The 26,023-nt window shown below is 36.4% G+C and overlaps 1 long non-coding RNA gene across 1 annotated transcript; it reads left to right on the top strand.

Moving 5' to 3' along the window:
• The first annotated feature begins 23,038 nt into the window (after positions 1–23,038).
• On the top strand, positions 23,039–25,027 carry LOC114821802 (uncharacterized). Its single transcript, XR_003769620.2, has 3 exons — positions 23,039–23,233; positions 23,374–23,435; positions 24,325–25,027. It is a non-coding gene; the product is annotated as an uncharacterized lncRNA (long non-coding RNA).
• The last annotated feature ends 996 nt before the right edge of the window (positions 25,028–26,023 follow it).

The raw sequence follows: 26,023 nt of genomic DNA, 5'->3' as shown, positions 1-26,023 counted from the left end.
CATGAGCACAATCAAGTTGTTTACACCTGAACTCATGATAAAATTTAGGGGTTTTTGAACATTAGTCCTTACAAAAGATTAAAATTTAAAAAAAACCTGATGCTAGATTAAATATTCAATTTAATCCCTTGAGTGTATTTTTATCAAAATTTACATTCAATTTTTCTTATTTAATGTGTATTTTTATTTAATCTCTCCATATTAAATTTTAATTTTATTAATATGCACATATTTAATTTTTTTAATTAGAAATGAACGTAAATGAGAAAATATTAAAAAAAATTTGTGATACAAAAATATATAGATACATAAGTGTACAGAAATGATTGTGCCAAAATATATAAAGTTGACTTTTTTGTACCAAAATATTTGTACCTACATGATTGTACCGAAATATATTATAATGAACCTAAATGTATGTACTAAAATGTATTATATTGAATTAATGTACCTAAATGTTAATACCGAAATGTATGTACCAAAATGTACGAACCTAAATATCAATACCGAAAATGTATGTACCTAAATATCAATACCAAAATGTATGTACCTAAATGTATTTACCGAAATAATAATTGAATTAATGTACCTAAAAGTCAATACTCAAATGTGTGTATCAAAGTGTGCGTAACGAAATGCATTATATTGATCAAAATGCATTATATTGAATCAATGTAACTACATGTTTGTACCGATAGATATACCAAAATATTCAAATGTATTAATGTACCTAAATGAAGAACATACAAAATTGTTATCGGAATATATATTATAAAAAATTTAGTTGCCTAAATGTAGACAATAAAATATATTATGATGAATGAAATAAAAATTAAATTTAAATGTAATTAATACATTAAAATAAAAATAAAAAGATAAAATAAAACATCAAAATACAACTAATAAATGATATGATTAAAAGTGCTAGGGACTAAAATTGGATTTTAATCTTACATATGGTTATAATCTAAAACTCATCTTTTTTAGGGATTAAAATGAAGTTTTCTATAAAATTTATGGACCTGCCATTATGTACACATGAATCTGCTAATAGTGTTCAGTTTTTTACTTGGTCTTTTCTTTTTATTAATTTGTAGATCAATTTTAGTTGCTAATCATTGTTGGAAAGGTTAATTAGTCCCATTATTTAAAAAGGAAAACTAATGAAAAGGGTTTGAAAACTTTGAGTTTTAATGATAAGGACAAAATAAAGGGTAAAGTGAATAGTACAAGGATTGACTTTTTAGTGTAAAAATGTGGTTTTTCGTTAAAGTGAACAGTACCGGATGTTTTTCGTTAAAGTTCCCTACTTAAAATGGGTGTGTTAAATTGTGGTTACGGTTTTAAACCTGCAGCAGAGAGCGGGTTTCTTTGCTTGTAGGGAAACGAAAACTAAAAGCGCTGATGATGATGCTAACCGCGGTGGCCTGGGTTGATCATGATGCAGCACTGCTAATTGTTCATCTTCATCATCTGTAGTACTAATCAATTCATTACTGAGATGATCAGATGCGTCATTGCTTGCTTCTGCATCATTATCACCACTCGACAAGCAGTCTGGATATCACTCAGAACCATAAATAAAAGGGTCATTAATAACCACATTTTCCTTGATAAGTTTGTCCCATATTATATTAACCCCTGTTTTCTTCACTCTCACAGAATAATCATCTGCAGTTTTGACCGACCAAACTTAAAAGTACTGTACACCAACCTTGTCCCCTCCCTACAAATTGAGTTTATCGTTTGATAACTGTCCCTGCCAAATTCTTCGTCTTTATGATGATAATTACCGTCATTGTATTTAGGACGATACTCGTCATCGAGGCATCTTGGTTTGATATATATTTGTTAACGAGGCTCGCAACACACTACATTTGGTAATATTTTTAACAGTAATGCCAAGAGGACACCAATCATCGTCAAATGTTGAGTAAATGTAGAACACGGCCAACTCATCAAAATTACGACCAAAACTTCAAGGAACATCAAAATGGACTACATCACCCTCTTCAACAAAGTCAAACCATTCAAGAACATATTTTCCACTAAAAAAATGCCACCAAACCCACAAGAAGTCCACCTCAATACAACATTGTAACTAGTGTCATATACACTTGAATGTGTGTTTGTGTGTGTAACATAGAGAGAGAGAGAGAGAGAGAGAGAGAGAGACCTATAGGATGTTCTTCCTAGAAGTGAGACACATGCACCCTTCCATACGAATCAATTGCATGGACTTTAATGACTTATCCAAGCCTAAGTCTAGAACTTCAGTGAGTTTGGGCGATCCATTACACTAGTAGGAAAAACTACTTACGCGACAACGAAAAAATCGTCGCGCAAGATAGTTTTGTACGATAGAAGAAGATATTAGTCGCACAAGAAAGGTCAACTTTGTGCGACACATAACTTTGTTGCGCAAAACAACTTTGCGCGACGAAAATAATATACTCATTGTGCAAAGTCAGTAAGAAAAAATGTGTGTAAATTTTTTGGCACGAAAAACATGCCCAACAAAGGGTGAAGCTTTGCGCGACGAATTCTTTGTCGCGCAAGTCACTGTTAGTTTTCCTCCAACAATTTAGTGCATGTGAATTAGAGGAATCAATACTGTATTTAGTGCAGATGTTTGCCCGACAAAGCCTTTGTCGCGCAAAGTCCCTGACATTCCTATAAATATGCGCTTTTGCTTTCCTTATTCTTCACAATTTTGTTCGTGGTCCTACTGTTGAGTGGTGTTCTTGGAAATATGTGCCTAAGAATGTCAAGAAGGTGGTGATGGATGAATTAGTGAGTATACTATTGATGGATCAATAATTAATTTTGTGAATTTTTTTGTTATATGTTGGAATTAATTATTTGCATATATGTTGAACAGTATAAGTATACTCTTGATGATGATAATACGAACGAAGAGTTGATGAAGTTGATGGAGGTAGCATTGGAGGGAGGTTACAACCGGTGGCGTTATGACGTTGAGCAGAATAGAGCACCATTGAAATAGTAGTTTTAAATTTATGTTATTCAGGACAATATTTAAATTTAAGGTTTTTTTTATATAAGTTATGTATTTGGACTTAATTAGGTTTTAATTTTTGTTTAAGTTTTTAAATAATGGAATGGATTAATTCAATTTATTTAAGGTTTTAATTATTTGTAGAATAAATATTATAACTGAAAATTTGTTTGTAATTATTTAAGGTTTAAATTATTTTGCGCAAAGGGTTTATTTATTTATTTTTCTTTTGATGTTTGCGCGACGAACAGTAGTAATCATCGCACAAGACGACTTTGCGAAATAAGGCTTTCATCATGCAAGACCACTTAGTGCGACGACTACTATTGTTTGTCGTGCAAACGGTCAGTCACGCATTAAATGCTCCCATTTACAGCGGCCAGTTATGACAACCTTGCGCGACCAAGGATTCGTCGTGCAAAGTGTGTCCAATTTTATATAAACATAGTTTCAGAACCCTATTTTGCAAAGATTTTATATCAAACGATGGCCGATTCAGTTTCAGAGTCAACAAAATGTTGGGAGGGAGAAGGCTCTTGTGAAGGGAAAGGTTAAAATAAAAAAAAAAAATAAAAATTATTGTTGAGTTAATTGTTTTACATTTGATATGGTTGAAATTATTGTTTTAATAGGCTATTACGTTTTAAATTTTTGTGGTAGGAAAAAAAAATAAAGAACGCTGTGGTGACATTAGAGAGGTACCGACGTAAACATTTAACCTCATTTGCTAACAAAAGTTTGGTTGAAGCGTACGTCAAACTTATTTGCAATATAGGGGGTTTGGTGCGGTAGAAGTGTTCTATTGAGTTTAACTCTTGGAAAATGATGTCTGTAGACATTAAGAACTCATGGTGCAGCATTTATCGGTAAGTTTATATTAAAGAATGTGTAATTGCTTTTGTTTACAAATAATATTTTTGCGATATTTGATTTAATTTTATTGCCATTACAGGTTGTTTGGGATGTTGATGAAACCGATGAGAAGCAGCAGAAGTATGTGGATGACTTTTTCAAGAAGCAGTTCCTGCAGTGGAAGTTTGATGTACAGTGGGCTGCAAAGCGCGCACAAGTTGACAATGCTGTTGTCAATGCCCCTCCTGATGACGCAGAGGAAGAGTGAACCAAATTTGATTTTTTTTATTTATGAAATAAAATTTATTTGAATGTTATGTTGGAGTTTATTTTTAAATTTTATGTTACATGCATGGAAGGCTTAAAGTTTACATTAGTTATAATATATATTTTAGTTAATAACATAGTTTTAATAAATATTTTGGCAATATATAATTTGGTTTGATAATTTTAATTGGATAAAAAAAATTTACATTAGTAAGAAAGAAAACAAAAGAAAAAAAATTAAATAAATAAATAATGTAACTTGCGCGATGAATATAGTGTTCATCGTGCAAATAGATTACATTATTAAATTATAAAGAAGATGTAAAAGAGAATTTTGGAAAGAAAAAAAAGACACTTGAGCGCGTGAAGGGAACTTGCGCTACAAATTCTATGTTCATCGCACAAAGTGGTTCTTCCAAAAGTAGTCTTTATAACTTGATGTTAGTTGCAGAGGGAGAAAACTGCAGTTTTCTGCAGATTTCTCCCCCTGCAATTTTTCCTTTCGATGATCTTCATTTTGGGTTCCGTCAGTCCCATTTTCTCTCAATTTCTTCCTCTAATCTTCATCCATCTAAATCTCTAGGTTGATCGAATTATTTCATTGTGTTTGGTAAGTGTTTTTGTTATTTTCATTTAAAATTATCAATGTCAATTCATACTAACACCGTAAAATTCGTTGTGTATAGGGATATTGTGTGTGACTAGCGCTCGGTGGATAACAATTTGGAAGGTATTTTCTTCGTTTTTTTTTTTAAAATATGAATGAGTTAAAGTATATTGAAATTATGTTGTTAAATTTGTTTATATTAAGTTGTTAAATTATATTAATTTTTATATTATAATTGTGTATAATGTTGAATTGTATATGTACAAATTTGTACGTGACGTACAAATATGTGTTGTGATGTATAGAGTTAATTGTAATTAACTTCATACTTGTTTTTTATAGTAAAACTTAGTTTCCCATTTGAGGATTAGTTGGATGTCACACATGGATGTGAAAGCATGATTGCAGTTCAATTGATTCTTGAATTGTCCCATTATTTGGAGAGTTTGGGAATGCAAAGTTATGCCGTGTAGTTTACGATTAAAGAATTAGGTTTCTGTCATGGGGATTTCGGTGTCATCTCTGTACGTTCTTCGGGTGGCACATAGGTATTTCATATCTATGCCGTGTACTTGAAAAACTGTACAAAGAAACTGCCAAAATTTATCCACGTCGAAATCTAATCCAAAGTAGCCATAAATTACGTGACATAATTTTGCATTCCCGAATGGGATATGGCCCTTACTGGAGGCATAAGGTGACAAGATCATGTAGAAGTTGTTGTGATTCTTGTACTGTTATTGTGGTTGTAGTAATGATGGATAGAACGTGGATGCATTACCTGAATAGATGCGCCAACGAATACTTGAACGAAATCGAGGATTTTATTGACTTTGCACATATACACAACCTATGTGCAACGAGAATTCGGTGTCCTTGTAGGAGGTGTAACAACACGTTAAGGGAAACTTTTGAAAATGTTCGATTTCATTTAGTAAGGAATGGAATGGTAGAGACATATAATATTTGGAACCATCATGGGGAACAATTACACAATGCTTCGTCTTTAAACGTGACAAGAGTGGGCAACGTTGAACCTAATATAGATCCTAAGGAACAAGTAATGGAAATCTTAAATGATGTTTTACCATTTGCGTCGACAAATACCAAATAGGAAGTGGAAGATGACGTGCCTACACCAATGGATATGGGAGAATTTGAAGAATATGAAAAATTATTAAAAAAAAATGCCAACCAAGAGTTATACCTGGGGTGTGAGGGATTTTCCATTCTCATAGCTATTGTGGAACTAATGCACGGGAAAATAAAGTATCGTATGTCGAACCAGTGTTTTGATTATTTTTTGGGGGTCTTCAAGAGAATGCAACCAAAGGACAATTGTTTGCCAAAAGACCATTGAAACACTTAAAAGGTGTTGAATGGTCTCGGATTGGGTTATAAAAAAATTTACCCTTGCAAAAACAATTGTGTATTATTCTATAAGGAGAATGAAGCTTTGGATAAATGTTCTGTATGCAATGAGTTGAGGTTCAAAATTACATCTCAGAATAGATCGATGAAGATCCCACAAAAAGTCATGTGTTATTTGCCTTTGAAGCCTACGTTGCAGCGGTTGTATATGTTAACACATACTACCACCGACATGAGATGGCATAAGGAAAAACGGGTAGATGACGATGTCCTGAGGCATCCTGCGGATGGAGAGGCATGAAAATAGTTCGATAGAACATTCCTTGATTTTACTTCTAATCCTCGGAACGTTAGATTAGGACTTGCCACTGACGGATTCAATCCATTCGGGGTTCTAAACCAACACCACAGTACTTGGCCAATTTTTGTATTTTTGTATAATTTGCCGCCATGGAAATGTATGAAAAAAGAATTCATGATGATGACTCTATTGATAACTGAGGATCCTGGTAGGTCAATCGATGTATACTTACAACCGTTGGTGAATGAGCTAAAGGATTTATGGACACATGATGTGCGCATATACGATAAGTGTACTGGCAAGATGTTCACTTTATGGGCAGCAGTGATGTGGACCGTGAATGATTTCCTTGCATATGCAATGGTTTCCGGGTGGAGCACTAGGAGTTATATGGCATGCCCTGTATGCAAGGAAGGCGTAACATCTAGTTGGCACGTCGAAAAAGTTTGTTACCTTGGTCATTGGAGATGGTTGCCATGCGACCATAAGTGGTGAGAGAAGGATAAAGAGTTTGACGGGGAAAAAAGGCATTGCCTCATACCCAGAGAATGGTCTGGTGGTCAGTTTTTGGAACAACTTAACCGTTTAGATTTTGCTCATTTCGGGACCAATGTCAGTAGGACCAGACCTTATACACATATGAACTGGATTCATAAGACTATGTTTTTTTAGCTCCCCTACTGGTCGAAACTAAAATTAAGACACAACCTTGATGTTATGCATGTTGAGAAAAATATATTTGACACATTGGTTGGCACAATTTTAGATATTAGGGGCAAGACAAAAGACACGATCAAAACTTGCCTTGATTTGGAATGAATGGGAATACGACGGGGTTTATGGATGAATAGGGACAGTGACAAAGCCAAAAGGGATCTTGCATTTTTTTCCCATAAAAAACGAATGACAAAAAAGAATTTTTAAAGTTTTTATTGTTTGTAAAGTTTCTCGATGGGTATGCTTTAAATATCACGCGTTGCATGAATGTTGACGGGGGTAAATTTGTTGGCCTAAAGAGTCATGACTGCCATGTGGTTTTGCAATGCCTACTTCCTGTTGGTATTCGACATCTCTTGCCAGCCGATGTAGTGCCGATGTAGTGAAACCAATAATGTTGTTGTCCATTTTTTTTTTCGCAATTAACGTCAAGAACGTTGCGAAAGACGGACGTTAATCAGTTGTGCCATGACAATGTGAAAGTTCTACGCAAGTTTGAGATGATATTTCCTCCAGCTTTCTTCACAAGTATGATCCACGTGATGGTTCACTTACCGGAGGAGACATTGCTTGCTAGACCAGTCAACTTTCGATGGATGTATCCAATAGAAAGTTATATATTCCTCGTCATTTTTATTAATCAATATCTTATGATTAGTAAAATTTGTATCATATCGTTTTATTTTGGCAAGCTTCTCAAAGACTTGAAGAAAAGTGTACGAAACAAAGCGAAACTCGAATGATCAATTATACAAGCTTTGGTGGCATATAAGGTGCTTACATTTTGAGGAATGTATTTAAAAGATGTTGAGACAACTTTCAATCGTCCTCCTCGCAATAATGACGGGGGTGTGAGAAAGGAGAAACTTTCAGTTTTTGCCCAAATCGCTCGATCATTTGGAGATCCGATACAAGGCGAGTTGTTTTCCAAGAAGGACATGGAGGTAACACATTGTTTCGTACTCAACAATTGTGATGAGACACTGTCATACCTAGACGAGCTTGAAGATATTATGAAGCAGGCACATCCTTCACATTTGTATGCCAAGAAACACTGTGAATTGTTTCTGTGGTGGTTTCTCGAATATGTAGGTTTGAAGTGTTTTGAATTGGACATATATATTGTACCAATTATTTTGCTCAAACTAACAAATTTAAGGGTTTGTGTAATATTAGTTGAATCAATTGAAAGCATCAAATTCCCTGGCGTACAGTGAAGAGTTATATAACTTGGCATTCGGACCGATACATGTTGAATTGTACTCGGGTTGCCATGTCAACGACGTCAAGGTCTTAGCAGGTGCATAAAATGACAAGTTGTGTACACAAAACAGTAATGTTCATGTCCCAGGTGGAGGAGAAAGTGCAGACATTGAATTTTATGGCAAACTAACAAGTGTCGTGCAATTGCTTTACAAAGACCGGTGCCAAGTGATCCTATTTAAGTGTCGATGGTTTGATACAAACGCAAATAGGCAGGGATGTGTGAAAAGAGATCATGGATTACTGTCAGTGAACACTACCAAAACTTGGTACGATGACGACCTTTACATTTTAGTAAACATGGAAAAACAAATTGTGTATCTAGATGACCCTAAAGCCGGGAGGGGTTGGAAAGTTGTTTAGAAGATGGATCATAGGAACGTGTATGCTTTACCAGAACAAGACCCTACTGATGATGACATTGACAATGTTGCTGACCAATGTCTAGAATCTTCGATGGAAATTGGTGCGGAAACGCTCTGAGATACTAATCTTATCCAAGAACCATTTTAGATAGAAGAAGTATCTTCAATCGAAATACCGGTGGTGACGTACCTATCGATGATGAGGAATGAGACACTGAAAATGATGATAGCGTCGAAAGTGAAAGTTATTATAGTTCGGATGAAGATTAATGCAATTTATTTGTAACTTTTTTTTTGTAAAACGCATTAAATGGTTAATGCATTATATACAGTGATGGAAAAAAATGGTATGAATGATTCCCATTTTCTATGTGAATTACTTTGTAAATAACTTTGTTTTATTTGTATTTTATAATAAATTGTAATCAAAATTAAAAAAAAAAACATTTTAAAACATAATTGTGCGATGCACAACAATATTTGGTTGTGCAAGCATTTTAATCTTACGCGGGAAGATTGAATTTTCAGACACTTGCACGACGAATACATATATTTCATCGCTCAAATAGCCTTTGCGCGACGAAATCTATGTATTTGTCGCGCAAGTGTCTGAAAATTCAATTAAGGCATTTTTTTTTCGCGAAAATTTTAAAAAACTTGCGAGATGAATTTTTTAACCTTGCGTGACAAAGCCTTCGTTGCGCAAGATTCTATAATTTAAACCTCGTGTGTCTCATTCCTCCCCTCACTTCCCTCTTCTTCCTTTTTTCCCCGCGCGATACCCTCTCTCTACTTCTTCTATCTCTCCGTCCCTCTCTCTTTCGCTCACCTCGTCTTTTTGTCCCTCTCTCTGGCCGTCGTGTCTTCGTCTCCAAAAGGTAATTTCCTCTTCATTTTTTTTTCAATTTTCTTTATTAACCATGTTAATTAGGGTTTATAGATTGAGGGTTTATTTTTTTTCAAATAGGGGGTTAGAATTAGGGCATGGGGTTACATTTTAGGGTTCGTAAATTGGGGGTTGCATTAAGGTTCTTAAATTGGGGGTTAGATTTTGGGCGCTTCATTGGGGGTTAGATTAAGGTTCTTAAAATAGGGGGTTTTTAATTTCAAATAAAGGGTTAGAATTAGGGCCGTCAACCTTTGGAAACTGGGGATTTGTTAATGTTTTCCTATGTTGTATGTCATAAAATGCTTGTTATAGAATAACGGCCACCTTTGGATACTTAGTTGATTTTGTTATGTGATAGTGTTTAAGCCACGGATTAAAGTGTAGGGTAAGAGACACGTATCACCCCTTTAGTTTCGTAACTGTTTTAAAGTTCCTGCTTTTCTAATATGAAGAAAATGTTAACCTCATGTCCTTAATCAGAATTCAATCGAGGAATTCACAATTGGGTTAGACTTCGGCAAAAAGTAAGTGATGAGTCATGCTTAACTATTCCTTATTCAAATTCAGATTGTATTTGTGTTTCTTCTTGTTTTTGTGTGTGTTTTTGCCTATATGCATGTGAATATGTACATAAATACATGCATATGTATATACATACATATTACATACATACCAAATTGCGAACACATATTACATGCGTGATCTTCCAATATGAACACATTTTTAATTTGAATTCGGTTTTTTATGTTCTTCCAATATGAACAAATCGCAGAGGAAAACAGTTTCTATAACTATCTATGTCCAATGAATTTAGTTTTTATGTTCTTCAAGTAAAGGGTTAGAATTAGGGCCGTGGGGGTTTTTTAATTTGAAGAACATAAATAGCTTAATCAGCCTACTGATGCTTCTCTCTCGAAGGTCTTCACTCCTAAATAGAGAGAAAGTGTTATTTGGTGCTAATCACTCTTTTCTAAATATATTGCATTGTACACAAAATGGGTGTAGCGGAGATGAGGATGCTTCGTTGGATGTGTGGGCACATGAGAAAGGATAAGATTAGGAATGAGGATATCCGAGGTAAAGTAGGAGTAGCCGAAATTGTAGGAAAGCTGAGAGAAAATCGGTTACGGTGGTTTGGACATGTGCAAAGAAGGCCTACTGACGCTCCGGTTAGAAGATGCGACTACGGGACAGAGGTTCAGGACCAAAGGGGTAGAGGAAGACCTAGGAAAACTTTGGAAGAGATTCTAAGAAAAGACTTAGAGTACTTGGATATAACGGAAGACATGACACATGACCGAGCACAATGGCGTTTTAAGATTCATATAGCCGACCCCACTCAGTGACTTGGATTTTTCAAGTCTCCAACCGAGAAGTTTTCCTCACTCGGGAAATTAAGGGAACATTACCTCAACCTACATGCTCCACTCACAAAACTTCAACATACAAGCTTCAACAAAAGAAAAATTCAAAGAACTTATTGATATCTCCGATAAGTTACAAATATGTACATATACATAAGTCAAAATAAACAAACAAGAGGGAGCCTTCACAAAGGTTGCTTAGGAGAAGTCTCAGTAGTCGGTAGAGCCCCAGAAAGAGAAGGCACCGGAGGGGGATCATTCGGAGCCTCAGTACTAGACAGAACCCTAGAAGGAGGATGCATCGGAGGTTGATCATTTGGAGCTTCATTACGCGGTACAGCCCCAGAAGACGAAGGCAATAAATGCCTTTGGAACAAACCCACAAACCTCTGATGATCAAGTAAAATCTGACCATCAGATTCCTTCATCTGGTCAAGCTTCCTCTTCATGTTTGTAGCATAGTCATGTGCGAGCCGGTGCAACTGTTTATTCTCATGCTTGAGCCCTATAATCTCCTGTTTAAGACTCATCACTTCAGCCACTAATGATTCAACTTGGTGGGTTCGAGCAAACAGGCGTTGGGCCATATTAGACACAGAACCTGCACATTGAACAATGAGAGCCAGAGAATCCTTAACAACCAACTCATCAGACCGTTTGGAAAGTAGTCTGTTATCTTTGGGAGTGAGAAGGTTCCTGGCCACCACCGCAGCAGTCATATCATTCTTCATCACGGAATCCCCAACGGTAAGAGGACCAGTAAGGGATAAGAAGGATGGGCGCCATATGTATTCTGGAGAAGGCGTGGCTGCCTTTTCAACAAGGTTCAAATCAAAACGACGGTCGGAAGGGCCAGACATTTTCAAAGGTGTTGAAGAGAGAAAAGGTCGGACAAATCAAGATATTAGAAATGCAAGAAGGGAGCTTCTACTGGTGGAGATTCAAGTGTGCTTTGGAACTTAATGCCAGCCTCTATAAAAATCTGCACTCGACGGAGCTTCAGAAATCGAAGAGGCGCCTGCTCAGAAATCGAAAAGGTGTTTGCTTTCTCAAAAGTTGGGCTGCTCAGAGACCACGAAGGCCGATCTTAGAAATTGAAAAGGCGTTTGTTTTCTCAAAAGCTGGGCTGCTCAAAGACCATGAAGGTCAATCTCAGAAATCGAAGAGGCGCTTGCGGTCTCAAAAGCTGGGCTGCTCAGAGACCACGAGGGCCGATCTCAGAAATCGAAGAGGCACCTGCTTTTTCAGCCTTGTCAGCACCTATCACATGCACACTTAGCTTTGCGAAAATTACGGGCATTTTGTCGAAGATTTCTGGTGAAGTAGAAAGCACGTGAATCTTACTGTTCACTCATCAATTTTCCACACGCAACATCAGCTCATGGGTACCACAGATAACTTTGCCAAAGATCTTTGACAAAGTTGAGACACGTGAAGCTTGCAGCTCCTATTACATCGTTATGACCAAGAAAGGTAAAAGAATAGCAAAGAAACAGCACTAACAAAGTTTAGACACAAATTTTGAAGGTCTAGCTACCATATTATTACCCACAAGGGTAAAGGAATAGGATCACTGCTGGATAATTGGAAAGTCCCTGTGTGTCAACCTCTGTGCTCCATGGCAAGGTAGACTAGCAAACATGTCCAACCTTTACTCACATTCGAGAAAACACTCCCAACAAGATTGCTTGTTCCAAGATCGAAGAGGCACCGCCCTCTGAATCTCGAGAGCCAGACTCCCAACATGATTACTTTCTCAAAAATTGAAGAGACACCGCTCTCCGAATCTCGAGAGCCAGACTCCCAGCATGATTGCTTTCTCAAAAATTGAAGAAGCACCGTTCTCCGAATCTCGAGAGCCAGACCTCTGACAGGATTGCTTGTTCGAAAACGAAGAGGCACCGCTTTCTCAACTTCGAGAGCCAGATCTCCTTGGATAAAGCTTGTCTGTAATCTTCACACGCAACATCAGCTTTCCAGATACCACATACCATTTTTTCAAAGTGCTCTGACAGAGTTAAAACACGTGAAGCTGGCAGCTCCCACTACCGTGCTATGACCAAGCAGGGTAAAGGAATAACATTACTACTTGTTGTTAGGGAGACTCCTATATATGTCGACCTCCATCCTCAACGGACAGGCAGACTTGCAAAAATGCTCAACCTTTCCTCATATTTGAGAGGGCACTCCCAACGAAGCCTCTCGAAATACTCAACTTTCTTTCCCCCCGATAATACCTCTACAAACAAGCTACATTAGAGCAAGAATATCTCATATCATCAGGGTTAAAAGCAAGAATATCCCATATCATGCTTTTTCCCTGTCTTTTCCTTTGCCCTTGTTCTTACCTGCAAAACAAGGAGAAAGAGAGCAATCAGTCAGCACTTGGAATCAAGCTTCTAGTCAGGAACTGACTGCCTGGAACCCCTTACCTGATTATTTACCTGGCATTGCTCTCGAGTACTCATCTTCAACATCTTATGCTTCCAGAGAAGATACCACATCTGCCTGAGGAATAGATAGGGCAAGTGAGAAGGATACAAGGAAGCATGTGGAGACAAGCGTAACAGAACACGTTCCGATACATCCACTACTTTGTCAACAGCAAAAGTATCCCATATCAGCAGGTCGAACGTACTCTAGATTTGATGGACTTGTTTTGACCCTCAAATTCTTTAGTCGGCCTTATACTCTGGAGGAAACCAGAAAACCCTCCAGCCCAGTTCAAGAATAAGCCTGTGGAAAGTTACTTCTTCAAAAGCAAAAGTATCTCATATCATCTCTTCTTCTTTTTCTTCTCTTTATCCTTCATGCTGCCTGCAAGATATGGAGAATGAGAACAATCAGCCGGAACTCGAAATCAAATTTTTGATCTGGGACTGATTGCTTGGAGCTCTGATTGCTTACCTTGTTTGTCACCTCTTTCAGCAGATCCCCTAACTCGGCGACTTGGGGGACTCATACTACATGGTTTGTATCGCGCTTGACCAAGCCTGAAACTACAAATAAGCTTCAAGTGAAATTGATACATTACCTTATGCATCTCCACCAGTTAAAGATACCACCCCTTGATGGAGGAAGAGTACTTCCAGAGAAGATGTAACATCTACTTATGAGACAGATAAGGCAAGTGAAGACGATACCACACTTCGGTACTTAGAAGTTTCGTGATTACGAGATCATTCTCCCACAATATTTCCAAATGTCATTTGTACTAAATCATTCACTTGTACTCACTAAAGGAGAGATTGAACCTATGTACTTATGTAAACCCTTCACAATTAATGAGAACTCCTCTACTCCGTGGACGTAGCCAATCTGGGTGAACCATGTACATCGTATGTTTGCTTTCCTGTCTCTATCCATTTACATACTTATCCACACTAATGACCGGAGCAATCTAGCGAAGATCACAAACTTAATACTTTCTGTTGTACCAAAGTCCTCACTGATTTTGTGCATCAACAATCCTTAAGTCCTTACCTTTTTGCGTTGGTAATGGATGAGTTAACAAGGACATATTCAAGATGATATTCCTTGGTGTATGCTTTTCGCAAACGATATAGTGTTGATAGATGAAACTCAGGAAGGGGTAAATGTGAAGCTTAACCTTTGGAGAGAAGTGTTAGAATCTAAAGGTCTTCGCTTAGGCCGATCAAAGACAGAATATATGGAGTGCAAGTTCCGTGCAAACGGAGGCCAAAATGAGTTAGGGGTGAGGATCGGAGATCAGGAAATACCAAAGAGCGACCGTTTTCGCTACCTAGGATCTATCTTGCAAAAGAACGGAGAATTAAATGGAGATCTCAACCATAGAATACAAGCTGGATGGATGAAGTGGAAGAGTGCATCCGGCGTGTTGTGTGACCGTTGTAGGCCACTGAAGCTCAAGGGAAAATTTTATAGGATGGCAATAAGGCCGGCGATGCTGTATGGCACAGAATGTTGGGCGGTGAAGCATCAACACGTACACAAAATGGGTGTAGCGGATATGAGGATGCTTCGTTGGATGTGTGGGCACACGAGAAATGATAAGATTAGGAATAAGGATATTTGAGGTAAAATAGGAGTAGCCGAAATTGAAGGAAAGATGAGAGAAAATCGGTTACGGTGGTTTGGACATGTGCAAAGAAGGCCTAATGACGCTTCGGTTTGAAGATGTGACTACGGGACAGAGGTTTAGGGTCGAAGGGGTAGAGGAAGACCTAGGAAAACTTTGGAAGAAACCCTAAGAAAAGACCTAGAGTACTTGGATCTTACGGAGGACATGACACAAAACCGAGCGTAATGGCGTTCTAGGATTCATATAGCCGACCCCACTTAGTGGGAAAAAGGCTTTGTTGTTGTTGTTGTTGTTAATTATTCCAGTTAGCAAGCTCTATTTATATCCAATAGGCATATGATTTCTATATGTAATTTGGATGTTTAAAGAGACCGAGAATCACTTTATATGGTCCATTTTCTTGTTACTACCTATGAAACTATTAAGTATTTATGGAGTTGGACTCTGGTGGAAACTGTTTGTATTTATGTTGTTTAGTACATACACACACAGCACACATGCACAACTTGCATACATCAACAAACACACACACACACGCACACAGAGTACATGGATACATAGTGAGCACACACAAAATTAGCACACATCAACACACACACACACACACACACACCCAAAATTAGCATACATGGACACACACACAGACATAGTACATACACACACCCACGCACATAGAGCACGTACATACATACAGACGCACATACACATATAGACTACATACCTATCAATTATTAGATCAAAATTCAACGATGGTAGAACAAATATTAGCTGAAATTCATATATATATATATATATATATATCAAATCCACATATTATTTCACCAAGCAGATTGTGATTTTATCTTTGCAAGTGAACAAATCTATTGTGATTTTAAATGGTTTAGACTTGATACTTCTTTATCAAAGTAAAAGCGTAGTAGCTGCTGCCTCAGAGCATATATATATATCAAATCCACATATTATATCACCAAGCAGATTGTGATTTTATCTTTGCAAGTGAACAAATCTGTTGTGATTTTAAATGGTTCAGACTTGATACCTCTTTATCAAAGTAAAAGCGTAGTAGCTGCTGCCTCAGAGCAATCGATTATACTATTGGTTGGGGATTAATATAGATACCTGCATATATGCATTTTATTATCTAACATATGGAACTATGTAAGTTCCATAAATTTGTATATTTCTTCATAAGATTCCCCATCATTGAAGATTGTCTTCAAATGTTCAAGATGTGCAACTTTTCTTGTTTTTCAACTCGACATTGCAGTTTTATGATTGTGACAGTTTTACGATTGTCTATGACATGCATACATTCTATTGTATCGAAAAGTATTAGTTCAACCTTTTCTATAGTACTCAAATTAGTATTAAACTACACACTCTTCATGATAAGCTGTTGAGCTATGATTTTGCCTCCAACTACTCCTTTATGCTAGTTTCTTCTTATAAGTTATAATTGTTGGGTCTATATCCTATCTGACATTGATTAGTTTGTGTATAGTAGATCAGTTTTAAGTTTTGTTTCAGCCAAACTTGAATTGGGTTTAGAATTAGGGTTTTTAAATTTCGTTTTAAATTTAAGTAGAAATTATTATGCATGTGTACGGTAATTTAAATCTTTGTAATCTAACAAATTTATTTCCAACACTACAAGAAAAATGAGCTTTGGGAACAAAACAAAGGGCACAATTGAGAATTTTGCGTCAGTTTGACCATCAAAAAGCTTAAATAGTTCCCATTCCATAGAGGGCACCATCTATTGTGCCCAATGATAAAAAAGCAGACACAAAACAGTAATGGGCACGAAAACCGTGCCGAGTGAGGTCAGACGACAACTTTTTTACTAAAGATGGGCACAAAAAACTTTTTGTGTCTATAAAAATTGTTCGTTAGCAATACTTTATTTGTTTTTTCGTTTGTCTTGACCTTTACCAGACCAAAAAAAATTAAATTTATAAAATTGTAGTAAATAATGGTATGGAGCTGTTTATTAGTGCAGTGTTATAGCCTCAAAATATGTTAGCAATACTGTTGTTCAAAATCGTTTTTGGCGACAACCGAATCTTAGATCTTTCACTTACAAGTAAATAGGAATACCACTATACCGTAGTACTAAGTGGCGTGTTTTATATTTACAATGGATCATTTCCATATGCAATGAATGTTTGTTAGATTCGTATCTTTTTGAACTGCTTTTTAGATTGTTAGCAAGTTTGTTTTGATACTTGGAGATATGGTTTATGACATTATCGTAAGTCTTTATTTTTTTTTACTGTATTAAAAGTCCTTCCTGCAGTAACACATAACCAATAATTGTGCCCTTAGGGTCATTGGTCTCCGTGCAAAAGTTAATTGGTCTTCAGATATACAAATGAGTTAATAATTATAAATTCCTTTTTTTGACACAAATCTTAGAAATTGTGTCTAGTAATAATTAATAAATAATAAATCACTGTACGTCCCATTGGGTCTTCAGATAGACAATATATCTTGGTAATTAAAAATTATTTTTTATGACACAAATGTTCGAAATTGTGTCCAGTGAATATTAATAAATAATAAATCACTCTATAGCAAAAGAATATGTTGGCACAATTATGCATTTGTGCCTTTCATCTTTGGTGGCTTTAATGTCAGCAATGAGATTTTTTTATTAATTTGCAATGACACTGTAATTGTAATTGTGTCATACAATTTAATATATTTAAAGTAAAGGTAGATTTTTTGTGCCCTTTGTTTAAAACAATGTTTTAAACAAAACACTTTCCAAAATCTTCACGCCTCACTCTCTCCTCATTTCCTTCATTCCACATCTCTGTGTTTCCCCATTCAAACCCAACCTCTCCACAATTCCTTCACCTCTCCTCTCTCTCTGACTTTCCCTTTCCCAATCGAACAGACTCTGCAAATCTTTCTCATTCACACAGAATCTGCAAATCAGTCGGCCTCAACTCTCATCTCATCCCCAGTTCCCCTTCAGTTCAGTGCCTGCATAATGCGATTCCTTCCTCTCCACTTTGTTCTAGGTAAAATGGTAACAATTTAGAACTTGTATTGGTTAATTTAGTTAATAATTTGTGATTAATTTTAGGGTTAGGGTTCGTTTGAAACACAAGGGAATTGAGCTTTTTTCTCTTTTGGGTTATAATCAAAAGAGGATTTGATATGGTTCAGATTCAAACAGACCCATTTTTGCTTTGAATGGAAAGTGACCTACTATCACTTCGAATAGGTTTACACTGGAAGGTGATTGGCTATTTTTATGAATTAAAAAATATTGAGTTGTATATGTACTAATTAATGTATTAGCCAATGGTATATTTGGCTTTGGAAAGCTGTTATTCAATTTGAAGCTTCTATATGTGACATGGTTTTTCGTAATTTTTACTATGCATTTGAGGGTTTATTGTTTTTTTATGTTACTTGGTTGATATAGGCAGCACAGATGAGTATTGGAAGAGGCAAGATGCAACACAAGTTATGGCTCTAGTTAAGTAGACGACTACCAATTTCAATCATTTGAGCAAGTCATTGATACGTCCTACTGTTGGTTTTTTAAATAAATACTTTTCCTCTCTTCGTAATGTTTCTGGTTTTCCCTGAGCTTATAAAGTTTAATAGAACAAACAACTCATGAGAATAAATTGGTGGCAATTTCTATGCTTGCAGTTAGTTTGGAAAGGACTTGGGCTTGGAGGGGGAGCTGTTGTTGGAAACTAGATCGGGTATATTGATTTTCATGAAAAGCTCATGTCTTTGTTTGCAATTTTAACCAAAGTTTGATGCTTCTCTAACTTCATTTTCTATATTATTGGCGCTCTAGGGAGAAGGATAAGAATAAAGTTCTTCTTGGATTAAGCGGTGGACATTATGCTCCTCAACATATGGATATTGTTCTGTAAGTTATAGTCACTTTACAGTTCGTCCATTTTCTTTCAAATATATAACATTGTTTTCTTAGTGGCAATGTGGCATGGCATCCAGCTTTATTCTTTGTTTCCTGAAAATTTAAATTTTTGCATTTCCTTAATTCAGTTTTAGTTTTTGTTTTAAATTTTGATTTTTTTTTATATTTAATTCTTGTTGGCACAATTATAATATAAAGGTCAATATGGCTGGAAAAGGTCTTCTGATAAAGTTGTCAGAAACAGGCACAAATAGTCCACTATTTGTGCCTGCCTCTTTGAGCACCAAACAGTGTATTGTGCCCTTTTAGCAATGGTGACGCCTATAGAGGGCACATATACAAATTTAGTTGCTGCACTGTTGCTATTGGTCTATGAGCACAATTGTTGGTGCTTGTTGGCCTCAAAGGGCACATATAATTTATTGTGCATAGTGACCATTTTTGTTGTAGTGCAATTTTGTAGATGTCATAGCTCATTAGAACCCGAAAGGCGATGACTTCTACACCTCGTTCAATGACTACACCTATTACTGCCACCACTGCTTCGGCAGATCCGGTGAATCTGGTTGACCCAATTGGTCCTCTAGTCCCACAAGTGCTGGCATCTTCAACTTCTTCGGTGGTGTTACCTGTTAGAGCCTGTCGTGCTCACCGACGCCTCCGCACTCCGGACCAGATGTCGCCATCGAGATCTACAACCGATGCCTCTGGTACATAGCCAGGTATATTATCCTAATTTACTCCCTTATTCCCATGTTAACTTAGTCGCATGTGGGGTTTCACATCCTCATAGAGACGTTGGACCAGACTTTCGGTCGAAGGCCAGGGACATATTGTTGGGGATGGGAAATGCCAGGCGGCAAGAGAGTGGAGCCTTTTCATCCTCACAGTCAAAGGGTGAGGTTACGACCTTGACGCAGGAAGTCGCTGGCCTAAGGAGTGAGCTTGCATTGTACAAGTCTCAAATGTCATTGTTTGTATAAGCCCTCAGTTCCTCCGGGATTGGTCTCCCCGGTTTTTCTGCGCCACTACCGTTAGAGTCCCTCCACCCCGAGAATCAGTCTCGTCGACCTCCGACTCCATCCCCAACCCCACCCCCTTCCAGCAACAAAATTACCAAGCACCTCCGAACGACTTGCCCATAAATTATTCCTCATTTTTTCGTAGTTTTTGTTCCCGTTTTTTTTTTTAAACTTTTTATTTGTACGTACATTTTTATTTATATTATAAATAATTTTTTTATTCATTAATTTGTTTTTTTTTGTCAATTGTATGAAATATATTTTTTAATAGTATTCCTTTTATTCTATTTATTTATTTTTTTATTAAAAACTACTCTTGCGTGACGCCAACATGTCGTCACGCAAAACCACACGTGTCTTACACATTTCGTTGTGCAAAATCACGCGCGTCTTACATTTTTGAGATGAATTATAGACGTCCCCAAAAATTTCTCGTTACAAAGCACACTTGTGTTGAGAGTTGTCCCACATTGGTGAGGGACAAGGTTTGCTATGTGCTTATATGATCTTGGGCTACTCCTCATATTGCCAATTGGTTTTATGGTGGAACCCCAATTTCATCAACTTGTACCCTTTTATATCATGCAATGAAAGCCTTTGTCCGTATACCCTTCGCGCAACGAGTACTAAAGTGTCTTGCAATCGTTTAGGTGCACGACGAATTCCACTTCTTTGTCGCCCAAGGTCTTTTTCACGACCTTTGCATGACAAATTCTGTGCAATGATTTGTGCGACCTGAAAATGCTTTGCGCGACAAAGAGTCCCTCGTCACGCAAAGTGTTTAATTTAGTAGTGTTGATATTCAGTTCTATCATATTGACATTTCCGAAAAGTCGGTAATTTTTTCCAATTCAGGAAAACCATTTGCATGCAAGAATTTCAAACTTGTTGGTAATTCGGGAACTGCACGAAGATCTTGGCTCCAACCTCAACATTTTTCAAGCTTTGAAAGACCATCAAGGCTTGGTAGTCTACGGAAACAATTAAATTGAAGACCCAAATTCTCTAAAAGAATTAGACTCCTAAGATCCTCTGGGATTGCATTATCAGTTAATTTGCAGCATGAGAGATCTAATTGCGTTAAAGAGTTTAAACCATGTAGTGAGGGCAACAAATGGCTTCTCGATGGTGACCCATACACGTACACATGCAAACCCCATAGAGATAAAGATTTGAGTTTCTTCAATCTTACTATGGAAGATGGTACTTTTCTTATGGTCGTGTAGTTTGCTTCAAGTGTTGTTAATGATACCATGGCAACTTCCTTAAGCGCTCAGGTAGCTCTGTGAATTGTGAACAACCATTAAGAAGAAGAATCTGAATCGATTTTGACTTATAGAAGCCCCCTGGAAGATCCTGAAGCATTGTGCAGCGGTCAAGATTAACGAAAGAAAGTCTTTCAAGACAACCAATGAATGGGTGAATCTTGAATAAACTTTAACAGTCTTCGAATATCAATTCTTAAGATTTGGAAGATTTACAAAGTCTGGTGATTTTGTTAGGTAATGGGAATGACTGAGATTAAGGATTTTAACTTCTCAAGTAACTGTTACACAAAACAAAAGGTCAAGAGAAATTAGATTCCAATACGAAGGTCTCGTAATAAACAAATTGTGTTGTGCATAAAATATGAAAGAGAGAAAACTAATAACTGGGAATTTGGGTTGTTATACCTTAAAACCCTCCCAAACTTGTGCTAGTTTGCTAAACTGCATGTCTATAGCAACTAGCTATGGTTGATTAAAAAGGTCATTTGGTATGGACGTTAAAGGAGAACCATGCCAGCACAACCATGTTAACTTTTTGGGAAGATATTTGTACTCTCCATCATCAAGCTCGACTTATATAGTTGAGTTGGAGCAATCTTAGTTTCTTCATAGTAGCAAATGCTTCTGTTACTGAAGCAAGCCTTGCCAGAGCCTTGAAAATCTAGAATTAGTCCTTCAATTTCTTCAGTTCCTTGTTAAAGAAAGTGGAGTGTAACTACTATTAGTGGCCTAAATTTTTATGTTTATTATTCACTTGTTTAGTGATAAAAGCGTATAATTGAGTTACTATTGTCATTAATCACAAAAGAGAGCTCTCAAATTTTGTATGGAAGGATATTAAAGTAAGATTTCGAAATTCGATTCACTCACATTGAGATCATCAATGTTTGGTCATTCACGTTAAGGAATGATTGTTTTTGGTAATTTAAATAGAATGGTGATACAAAATCAGTCTAATTTTCCTCAACCGTAGGATATTAAAGTCAGATTTCGAAATTCAATTCACTCGCATTGAGATCATGAATGTTTGGTCATCCACATTATAGAAGGATTGTTTTGGTAATTCAAATATAATGGTAATACAAAACCGGTCTATTTTTCCTAAACCCTAAACCATTCACGTACCATAACTAGAAGCTTGCGTCTCAAAGTCATCGGCGGTTTTCCATCTCCATTTATTTATTAAGAGAATTCTTATTGGCACATTAAAAAAAGTCATCACACAACTTCACATGTATATTTGTTCCTTTTTGTTTTCATTAAGAAGAAATGCACTATACCATTTTTAAAGTGTCAAAAACATCTTATTTTTAGAGTGTCAAAAACATCTTCCTTTATATATTTGAACCGAACTGCATTATTTTCGACAAAACAACAATACTTTTTTTATCAACAAATTCTCCCTTCATATATTTGAACCGAACTCTATCATTTTCGACAAAACAATAATGCTCTTTCATAAAAAGTTAAAGTTACGTAACTACACTAACCAATAAAAATTTTAAATTTACAAAACTTGTTTTTAAAAATCAAGATTAAACAAAAACAGAAAATGCTCCTCTCTTTTCTTAAACAAATACGTGAAACTGATATAATAGGTTAAACCAGGCACATCAACCAAACACACGTGCCAACGGAATCCGGTGAATTGATGTTGCTGAGGCAGCAGATAAGATTAAGCCACCAAACCCTAATACCAGATAGAGGTATTGAAGCCAACAGTTTTTCAAAACCGCCGTCCGCTTATTCTATAAAACTGAGGCAAACACTCCTCAGTTGGTGTGTGTACGAATCTGCCCACCTCTCTCTTTCTCTTATTTCTTATAAGATTTTCAGTTCAATATATCGGGGGAATGGTTTTGGTTTACGGGGCTTTGTGCGAAGCCCAAGATGAAGAGGAAGATGATGCTAAAAGACCGAAGAATTTGACTTATTATCGCATTCATGATTTACCAGAGGTATATACACATGAATTACCCTTTGATCCTTTTTCCAGCAACAATATATAGATCTATGATTCAGGTTTCGTTTTCCTGGTTATCAGATATATTCCCGTTCTATTTCGTCTTTAACCATTATATTTGATTTTGTTTTGTAGAACTTGTCCCAATCGAGTGACCACCAGGTACGAGGAAACGCTGAAAAGTGAAGGCTGCTCAAGTAATTAACCCTTCATATACCGATCTATTTTTTTTTATTTGTTTTTGTTTGGCATTGGCGAGAAACGACCGATGTGCTTTGGTTTGTTGGTAAATTGATCGATCTTCCATCGCTGCCAAATTTACTGAAAAAGGAAAATGAAAAACAGATCTGGAAAACCTTAGTTTTGACATAATTTGAGTGCTAGGGTTTCCTTATCATACGTCATATAATCTGATAATTTTCTCAAGAGCATAGATTTTTGTGCCTTTTCGTAATTCTTCCATGTTCCAAAAAACCGGTTAGCAATTTCGCTTTACAGACTTGTTATTGTGTCCGATATCACAGCTTTTCAAAAGAATGATCCCAATTCGTTGTTTTTCTACCGAGTGATAGCCAATGATTATGATCTCTGGTCCAAAATTTTTCTTAAGAAAATTGTTTTCTTATACCTGAAAAGCTCCCTACCTAGGTTTCTTTCATCTTAAACAAGCCATGTTTTAATTCAGTTTATTATGTTCAATACCTGGTGAGTAAATTGAAACCTGATAAACAAGCCAGATTTTGGTTTTTTTGCCAGCTTTTAATCCTTCTTATTTATTAAAGATAATTTATTTTTATTTGTTTTCCATGAGTGGATGTTTCAGTTTTTTAAATTTCGTAAATGAATTGATCTGCCAAATTTCTCAAAAAAATAAATAAATAAATAAATAAAACAAAAAATAAAAAGTAAAACAGATTTGACAAAGTTTTGATATGAACTTCTTGTGCTAGGGATTCCATATCACTGTTATGTGTCCTATATATATGCGTGGTTACGAATTTCAGAGCATTAATAAAAATTATGTTTGTGATCAACATTTTCAAACCCTAAAACTTTAACGTACTAACGCCCTCATTTCTGGTGCAGACGTTGCCTTCATCAAGACTTCCCTGTATATCCAAATCTTCAAGTACAGGGAGGTAAGATAAAACATTTTTCACTGAGTTGCCTAATTTCAGTGAAAACTTATAGACAAAATGGTGGTCCTCACAGCATATTTCGTTGGAAGAAACGAAAGTATGTGAGAAGAAGCACCACGGCATGACCCACTGGTTAGGAAAAATTTCAGGTTCAAATTTTACACAGTACATTCTGGGTTCGATTCCTGGTTTTGATGAATCACACGATGGTGACTAGGGGACTCTGAAATGCTTCTGTGAGTCTTCCCGAGCCCCGAAATGATGGACTGCAGTGGCGAAGCCACCAGCTGACCCCTTTTTAAAAGAGAAAAAAAAAGAAAAAAAGTATGCGAGAAGAAGATCATTTTGTTAATCACTTATCCTATCACTAACTCCTTGACACTTCGGCAACCCATTTGTACCAGGATACTTAATTTAGACATTTGTATCTCCATTTCAGTTAAAAATGAAAAAAGTATATATATAAACCCTTAGAATCTATTGTAAAAGCGTGAATGCACCAAAATTTTAGCGGTTGATATTTCAAATCTCGAATTCACAAATGAATGACAACAATTTTGCTATTGCAAAACCGTGAATGCACCAAAATTTTAGTATTTGATATTTCAAATCTCGATTTCACAAATGAATGACAACAATTTTGCATTTAACAGTAATCTCCCCCAATGATATATAATTGCCGTGCTGTCACAAATATCTAATTCCACTGTCAAAAAAACTTTATTTCAAGAGAAACAAACATATCCAAGAAGAAAATATTCAATACTGGAACACTTGTGCAAGAAACCTTATTCAATGAGGCAAAAGAAGCAACAAAATAAAAATCTCAGACTTAAATTCTCTATTCATCTATTGTTTACTTTTTCGTAACCAAATAGATGGTAATGTAAGGAAATCAAAATGTTTGAGAATACGTGGTAAAAGCTGAGCTACAACTCTGACGTGTGAGAGTGAAGCACAAGACAATACTTAATTACTTTTCAAATTCATTTGCCACTACAATTAACCGCACAAACTGTGAGTAATTACAAGGCGAAGTTATTTAGCTTTGCGTTTTCTTTTGGAGATGCTGCTCTAATATATTGGCAGTGAAGGCCAGCTTGTATCGTGGACGTATGATTGTGGAGATGCTGCTCTAATATAAAGGGGAGAGAGATTAGGAGGGAAGAGAATAAGATATCTCTGGAGTTGTTAGGACTGCGAACTCTTTGAGTTGATGTATCCTTTTGTTTAGCGTTCTTCTTGGGCATTGGGCATTGGCACCCCTTTGTACCTAAAAAATAATTAAGGAAAATTAGCCAAAAAAATAGAATGATTCAACCACGATCGTGGTGCAGAATTAAAAAAAAATAACTTAAAGACTTTGCTAGTTAGTATAGAAACTTTAAGAGCATGAAAAGTTGAAAAGCCCTTCCTTATAAACTCCTTGTGCAGCTTTTCTTTCACACTACCTGAGTTTCCTCTTTTTGTCGGTCTCAATCGCTCTTCTCTATCTAGGTCTCTCGCAACGCCTACTACCCACAAATCCTCTCCCAGTCTCTCTTATGGTTTTTCAAATGATCCAGTTAGGCAAATATATATATGCATAACCTATCAATTTTCCAATTGCAATTATTCCTCATTTGAAAAAGAATATTGGTCAATGG

Source organism: Malus domestica, chromosome 15 (assembly GCF_042453785.1).
Source record: "Malus domestica chromosome 15, GDT2T_hap1".
NCBI lineage: Eukaryota > Viridiplantae > Streptophyta > Magnoliopsida > Rosales > Rosaceae > Malus > Malus domestica.
Note: the sequence above shows the minus strand (reverse complement) of the source record. Positions and strands in the feature narration are given on the sequence as shown.